The sequence below is a fragment of the Sinohyriopsis cumingii genome, chromosome 4, assembly GCF_028554795.1.
Source record: "Sinohyriopsis cumingii isolate HCF-2022 chromosome 4, ASM2855479v2, whole genome shotgun sequence".
NCBI lineage: Eukaryota > Metazoa > Mollusca > Bivalvia > Unionida > Unionidae > Sinohyriopsis > Sinohyriopsis cumingii.
In genome coordinates this window covers 1746548-1755113 of record NC_142964.1, presented here as the reverse complement: position 1 = coordinate 1755113, position 8566 = coordinate 1746548, and the positions used below count along the sequence as shown (strand labels likewise).

At 36.6% G+C, this 8566-nt stretch overlaps 1 non-coding gene across 1 annotated transcript; it reads right to left on the bottom strand.

The window, feature by feature from the left end:
- Positions 1 to 8139: 8139 nt before the first annotated feature.
- On the bottom strand, positions 8140 to 8216 carry Trnaa-cgc (transfer RNA alanine (anticodon CGC)). Its single transcript has one exon. It is a non-coding gene; the product is annotated as a tRNA-Ala (tRNA).
- Between the last annotated feature and the right edge of the window lie 350 nt (positions 8217 to 8566).

Sequence of the window (8566 nt, the reverse complement as noted above, 5' to 3'; positions counted from 1 at the left end):
CCGGTACAAACAAGTATGATATCGATAACATCAACGAAGCCAGAATTCAGTGTAAACTTCCCTTCTCCGATTCCAGTGAAGGAAATAGCGCTGGCAAAATTGCGAGTATATCACAGTTGGCCTAATATCCGAGCGGATGCATTCAACAACCTAATAACTCGCTGGTTTTTGCATGGACAAATAAACCCAATGGGACCCCAGACTGGAAGGAGGTTACAATACCAACTGGGTCATACCAAGTAGAACAAATCAATAAAGAATTTCAACGCAGGATAAAATCGATCACAGGAAAAGAATCAAAAATTGCTATTACGGTTCATGAACCGACGTTATCGTCGACGATTGAAATAAGCACACCGGGGTATATGGTTGATATTTATAACAGTTCAATAAGAACCATACTAGGTTGGCCCAAGAATCCACCTCATGAAATCCCCGCGGACTTGCACACGAATGCGCAATCGTATCATGAAATTAATCCCAGTTATCAAGATGATTTGTCTATTATGAAAAACACGTTATTACCCAGCAGGTTTATATTTCAAGACAGGAATACCATGCAATGGTATTTTCCGTATAAGGAAACTCCTGAATCGTCCGCAGTGGTCACAGTTAATTTAAATGATATCGCTAGTGCTTTTATCGAGATTAATCATGATTACCAATTTCAACTAAAACAACTACGGAAAACAAAAGCACGAAAACACGTTGAGGTGTTAAATCAACTCATATCAGACATGCAATATATTAATGAGCGAATCGTTAAAACAATATCCGCTAACAGCGATGATAATAAACAAAAATTCCTAACCGAGTATAATATCACAGAAGCCGATTTACCCGATTTCAAGTTTCCAGGATACAACGCTCAAGAACTAAGAAAGTCTCTTAATGATTTTCTCGGTCCATCAACTATCCTCAAACACGATAACGGAGATGGTGGTAGGCATATTGCTCCATACAACGTAAATATCGCATCGGTGATAGCAATCAATCTAGTGTGCGATGTTATCGAAGGGAGTTACCAGGTAGATACCAAGCAATCAAATCAAGCTCAACAGGGGTATATCCTTTATTCATTTTCACCAACAGCCCCTCCCGGATTCTTAATCGTTGAGAGCCCGATTAATCCGGTCTATATGCGATGCCATAATCGGTTTTTAACGAGAATTAATTTTAGACTTACCGATCAGTCAAATAACCTAATTGATCTACAAGAGGAGGAGTTAGTGATCACTCTGTTTATAAGATCATTGTAAATAACTTCTTAGCAGCAGGGGGGGCAATGACATCGACGCGGTCGTCGCGCTTTTTTACCGGACGCTGACGACGCTGGGATCGGCGCGCAGAAAGTATTAATTAAACCAAATGACGATTGGACGACCCCCGACGACGACGTCGTTTTTTTTTTACCGGGCTCTGACGACACCGGATCCGCTGAGTGCAGAAAGTATTAATTAAGCCAAATGACGATTGGACAAAATGTCCGATTCGCCCCCCCCCCCCCCCCCCCGCTGCTACTTTTAATACTAAGTATTTCGCAATTTCGGAAATGTCTAATTGCGAAAAGGAAGATCGCGTGATCATGTTTACATATTAAAATTAGCTCCTGTATGTCCTTGATAAGAACCAATCAACCAATCATTTTACTCTGAGAAAATGTTGTTTACTTGATCGTCAATGAAGGCCAGGAACTAGGTCAAAAACAAGAGTTGATATTATCCGGTATTTTTGGAAACATTCAGGTCAAACGAAATTGTCTGGAAATATCAAATTCCTTGTAAACAAAATTACATTACAATGATATGTAAAGAAAATAAAAAGATTCCAAAACCCACAAACAATCAAATCAAATCAAACACAAATTAAATCAAATATAAATGATATCAAATTTACGCAACAGGTATTATTACTAAAACCAGAGAATGATGAAAAATTAAAACATTAAATAGCTCTGAGCCCCAGTCAACAAGGCCGAGGACATACATACATACATACATACATACATACATACATACATACATACATACATACATACATACATACATACATACATACATACATATGTACATACATACATACATACATAACATATTTATACATTCATATCTGAACATATGCATACAAACAGACATGTATACATATGACGAATATAATAAACACAAACGTTTTATACTTATTCTTGTCAAAATCTAGCCCAAGTAAAGCATAATTCCAAATTAAACTGCACGTTCATGTGAAATTTCTTACCCATTATAGGCTTTGTTCTGCTATGAAATAAACTAACTCAGAATATAAATAGGCCAGAATTTTAAAAAAAAATCATATCTTTTGTTACAAAGTTTTATACTTCCAATTGTACCATTAATCACTTTGAAAAATTATTTCACATCTTTACTGGCATATTTTGTTTGTTTTATGGATGTCATCGACAAGGTCAAATGTGTACCTTTACCAGCCTTTGTTTTGACATACACACTGCAATTATATGTAATGTCAGCAAGATTCAGTTTTTGGCTGTGTGATCATTCTATTTAAGAGTCCCATATTTTGCCCAGTGACATATTCCACTAGTCTTACTTTATATTTGCTCTGAAAATCCTTTTCGTCCTGGCAATATTGACTTTTGATTCTGCAGTCCGAAACTTGACAACGACTAGCTTTGGTACACCACTTTTCTCTGGCAACTTATGTATTCCCTGGAAACCGATGTATTGCAAGAATATCCCTCTCATCTAATAATTGGACTGTTACAAATTTCACCATCTCTGTAAATGTTGCTCTGACATTTACATTATGTGAATCAGGGAAGCTGATAATTTTTATTTATTCTGGAGTATTGTTCATTATGGTTTGCAACCTTCATAACTTCCTTAGAGCGATCATCGTTTTTTAATTCCTTCCTTTAACTTTTCACTTTGTTTCCTTGAGTCCTCTAGTTCTTGTTTTAACCTGGGTTTTTTCTTCAAAGTTCGCTGATTCAGTTTTGGCTTCCAGACCTTCCGTTGCTTTCACAATTTTATTTTCACCTCTTTCATTAGATCGACTTTACGATGGGATACTGTCATATAATTAACTCCTCTCTGGTCATTATCTACTTTTTGGCAGTTTTTTAATTCGAGAAGGTTGTCAAGGCAATACTGCTCTTATCGTTACTATTTAAGTCCCCAGACTGTGAACTTGTAGCTGACCTAGTTAAGGGCTTGTTGTTTTCCTTTCTAGTACCTTGGAAACTAGTGTTCAGGGTAGACTGAACAGTTTTCTTTGCATTATTCATTTTCTCACAATAAGCCGAACCGGTTAAGAGAGTTCAGCACAGCTTAAAACAGGGGCCTCAGTGACTGTGTCGAGTAAATAATGTAATTTGTGTAGTTGGACCAATGCGGAGGTCAGCTCAAGAAGGAATAAACTGATACAAATTATACATCCAAGAGAAAGAAAGGTCACTTTCAGAATTCTAAAATCCACAAATTTTATAAAAGACACATAATCTACAGATGCACTGAAATTATATATTGAAGGATAAATAGTTCACATAGACATGAGTCTAAAAATGAATCACTACATCATGCTGTTAACTATGTAATATCACCCACATTTCAGAGATAATTTGCTAACTGCCGACCCTGGCGGCCATCTTGCCCACCCCCATGTAACGGAAGTTAAAAATATTTTTCTTACAAAATAATCTATCGGGGAAGCAAATCTGATAACGTATTGATGGCAGTTTTCATAAATTAGATAATATCTACTGTGGTATCCTCTTGCACAGAAAACCGAGATGTAGATGCTAAACGTTTCATTTATTTGGCTCTGGTGCTATGGTGAACATTCAATGCAATCAGCTATAATCGATTACGTATTTCGAATGACGATGTTAGTACAGAGCACACTGGTATCATATACAACGTGTGTCTTTAGCATAATAAATTTATTTGGAAGAATGGCAAATCCTTTGGTCTTATGAACCTCATAGAAAAAAATTGTGGGGTGAAAAATTGTGGAAAGGCTATGTTTTCAACACAGTTTATACGATATGAAATATATAATAGTTCTCGACTGCATCTTTATAATCTGCCCAAAGTTCCTCTTCAACATGACATACAAATGAACATGGTTACTCAAGGACGCAAACTAAATTATATAAATATTTATAACAAATTATTTCTATCTCGCATGGTATTTACATGGTGCTTATGACAAAGTATTCCTGCGACATTGACGATCGAAGAAAGAAAGCATCTAACCTAACCAAACAAGATTTTAATTGTTGAAATATCTAGTGGGTAGCTCCAAAGCAATGCAGCTATCCAAACCAAGAGTTGAACAAGAAGACATTTTTTTGGTTATATTTTGCAACAAAAATACAAAAGATTGAAACATATTTATCAACAAAACCATATTGTTCCAGACGAATCAAAGCGGAAATTGTAAACATCATTCAGACATAAGAATAGAAATACAGTTTAATGAAAACTGAGTATCCTCTCGGCTGTAAAGTCGTGAGAGAGAGAGGCAAAACACGTCAAGAGAAGGTGCGTAGAGGGTTCAATGCTATTCATTTAGGGACACCTCGACGCGGGCGATGAAAGCACATTACGTTTCTCATGACACTCACTCATTTTAATGACATGTATATCATGTCTGCATGGTATGAGTGTATTATGTTCTAGGTAATCGTCTTTTACATAAGCACTCTTTTCGTACACCTCAAAACTTAGACTTTGATTGCGTACTTGTTTTTCAACCTATTGTAAAGGAATTCACTCATTTACACTTTCTTTAATTCCAGCACAATAATTTTGTTTGTCTTCATGATAGTTGTGCCTTCAGACCTACAATATCTTCAATAATTATCTTCCTAGCACATACCAGAACTTTCTGAAATTTCAACCATCTACTTTTATAACGTTGTTATAATTCTAAGAATTTCAGTTTCTTTGTAAAACACACTGTCATTCATCAATGCGAAGAATTATTTTCCGAACTCATCTGTCTCTTTTTCTCTCAAGTTTATATTCAGTTCATAGCATAATTTGTTGATACCAAGCAAGACAACTATATGTGACGTTTTCCGTCCTAAACCTAATACCATGTATAGATTTATATGAGATGTATTGAATCATCATATTCTCCTTTATCTATCAATGTAAATTATATTTTGGTATAGTTGTTATCGTACATTTGTAATCATTTATAATCTTGCTTTTGCAAGAGAAGTATATCACTTTCAACTGTAATTAGTTTTTGTGAATCTTTCGGATAGTCCATGAAATGGTCATGCAGGTGTAGTGGGATCTACACATCGACTTTCAGAATGCACCCGGCATCATTGTCGTCTTATATTTCTAACGAATGTTTTCTACTGGTCAAATTCGCTCATCGGGAATCCATTTAAGACTTTACCGGCACGAATGTTTTCTACTGGTCCAAATCGTTCATCGAAAATCCATCTAAGACTTTACCGGCACGAATATTTTTTACTTTTCAAATTCGTTCATCAGAATACCATCTAAGATTTTACCGGCATGAATGTTTTCTACTGGTCCAATTCGTTCATCAGAATACCATCTAAGATTTTACCGGCATGAATGTTTTCTACTGGTCCAATTCGTTCATCAGAATACCATCTAAGATTTTACCGACATGAATGTTTTCTACTGGTTTCGTTCATCGAAAATCCATCTAAGACTTTACCGGCATGTTTTGCCTCATGATTACCTATAAATACTGTTGTAATATAGGTTCATGGCCTTAACATTTACCCTGTACTCATCATAAAGCTTTGTCATTCTTTGCCAAAGCAATGTTCATGTACAGGATTTGCTTTATCGGGTCTTTGCTAATTCCAGATCGCATTCGGCTCTCATTCATCAGGGGTGATTTATAGTCTGTTATCAATACACGTTCTACTTATATCCCTAAACTCTATCATGGTCTCACCTATAAGCACTATAATAATGTACGGGATGTAGACATAATTGTTAGCACACACATTTTTAGATGTCACATACATGTTGCAAAGCATCAAAGCATTTTTCTTTGACATGAAGATGTTTGTAAACTCTCTCTCTCTCTCTCTCTCTCTCTCTCTGTATATCTGATGGATGGTAGAACGGACATAGACGAGATAACACATATGCTCTAGGGACTCATTAATTCCTGTAATCGCTGATTATCTACTCTAAAAATCACAGTGGTCTGCCTCTAGCGCTCGATCTCATTATATCAAAGTCTCGCCGGTCGAGAAGACTTTGTTTCAGTGGTGAGAATGTATTGTAAAATCACGGCAAAATAAATAAAGTTTGGAAGACTCATCATTGTAATGTAGCGCGGCATTCTTCCGCTAATGAGGAAGTATTTACCTTTCATTTATTATGGCATATTTTAGCCGCTATAGATATAAGTTAATAACGTCTTTTTACAAACTAGCATGCATTGTGTGGGCTACTTATCAATCACATTTACGTATTTTAGGAAAGCACGTTCCCTCAACCATGTTAATGCGAACAGTATCGTTTGTGGAATGACATGTTTCTGGACGGAATCGTGCAGCCTAATCAAGGAATCAAATTTAGGTATTTCCGATGTATTGAACACACTAAATTCTCAGACTGATTAGGATTAGAGAATTATACACAAGACTTATTTAATCAGATATGATATTGACTGGTCTGAAGATAGATCAAACCATTGTCCACAGGGCACCACTCACCACACATGTTTTGATCAAGCTGAATTGTATACTTGAACGATTGCGTAATATAGGCCAGCAGCTTGTGTGGCAAACAGTTGACTTCATTGCATTACAATACTTTTTTTTACCACTTTAATATACAGAAGTAGATCGTGTCTGTCTTTTTTAAATTATTGTTATTGTTAGAACAGGATGACTTTCAAATGATCAAATATGTCATGTCATTAACGGTAACTAAATCAGTACGGAGAAGTCGTCGCTGTATGTGTAATATTTGATAGCTTTGCTAGTTACCTATGTCTCCTCATAAGGAAATTACAAGTAACTGGTAGAGCTATCTGCATTTAGGACCAGACAGGCGATAATTTTGTCTACTCCCATCCACAATATCAACCTTGGACATTGTTAATATTACGTGTTAATATAGTATCATTGTTTACATAACTCTTGTAATTGATAAGCATATACTATCAAGAGTAGAATATCCGATTATAAATCTTGATTTAATATCTTAATGGCAACAAATTTCTATTTTATGCCGCACCAAGGCTGTGGTAGAGTCAATACCTCCCTCTTGTAAGATTTCTGGTAATGCGGTGTGCCGCTGGTGTTCCCTTAATTGTAGGCCGTTTTCCTGATCACTTAAAGAGAATTTGAAGCCCCTGAAGATAGCATCCATATTCTACATTTAACTGCATTAACGAATGTGTGCAGAAAGTGCAAAAGTAGCGATTTATTCAGTACAAAACATGTTTTCAATGCCAAATTATGTACAAATGTACATAAGACTTTTAGTGTTTGTTTATATCAGGATATTAACCATAACCTTACAAGTTACGACGTGACAGCATTGTCATGGTAACACAATACAGTTTTAATAGTGATTAAAGCGGTATACCAATGCAATAACCTATAACAAGAAACATGAAAAACTATATATTTCAATAAAAGTCGAACCACCAGGGGGAATGAATGATGAAGCAAATCGTATGCTTGGAATGTCTTTGGTATCTGACAAAACGGGAAAATGACTTAAACACGTTAAACGTTAGAAACAAAGCCTTGGAAGTAGTGAAAAGCATCTGTCAGTTACGAATGCCTTTGACCTGAACTCATTCATCATTTCCTTGCTTTGTTTTCAGTACCGCTCCAGTGGCCTAGTGGTTAGAGCGTACGCCTCGGATGCGGGAGGTCGTGGGTTCCATCCCCGGCCGAGTCATACCAAAAACTTACAAAAATGGTACTAACAGCTGCCTCGCTTGTCTGCAGTCTGACAGTCTATATTGATGTCTAGCACTAGGGCATCATGCAGCATACATGTAGCACGATGTCCCACCTAGTCACATTATCCTGACACCAGGCCGACCAATCCCAATACTAACTTCTTTATGCTGAGAGCCAAGCGAGGCAGCTGTTAATACCATTTTTGTAAGTCTTTGGGATGACCAGGCTGGGGATCGAACCCACGACCTCCCGCATGCGAGGCGGACGCTCTAACCACTATGCCACCAGAGCGGTCCATTTTGTTTTAGTGAAATTAATTCACTGTTAAACATTTTTTTTTATTATAAACTAATGGCCACCCTTTCCTCGATGCTCTACTTATCTCAGTTGTACGTACAAGGAGGCACAATAAAAAGCCAAATTTTGTATCTCTATTTGTCTCTTTCTGGATGAAAATAACGTTTGCTCGGTGTATGCATTCGATATAGACAATGATTACTACGTTTAATAGTATACTTCTCAGGTACGTTGGAAAAACAGCAAAGATCTCTTGCATGACATGTTGTGTTGATACCGCCATTGAAATCATGATTTTACATGCATGACATGTTGTGTTGATACCGCCATTGAATTCATGATTTTTAC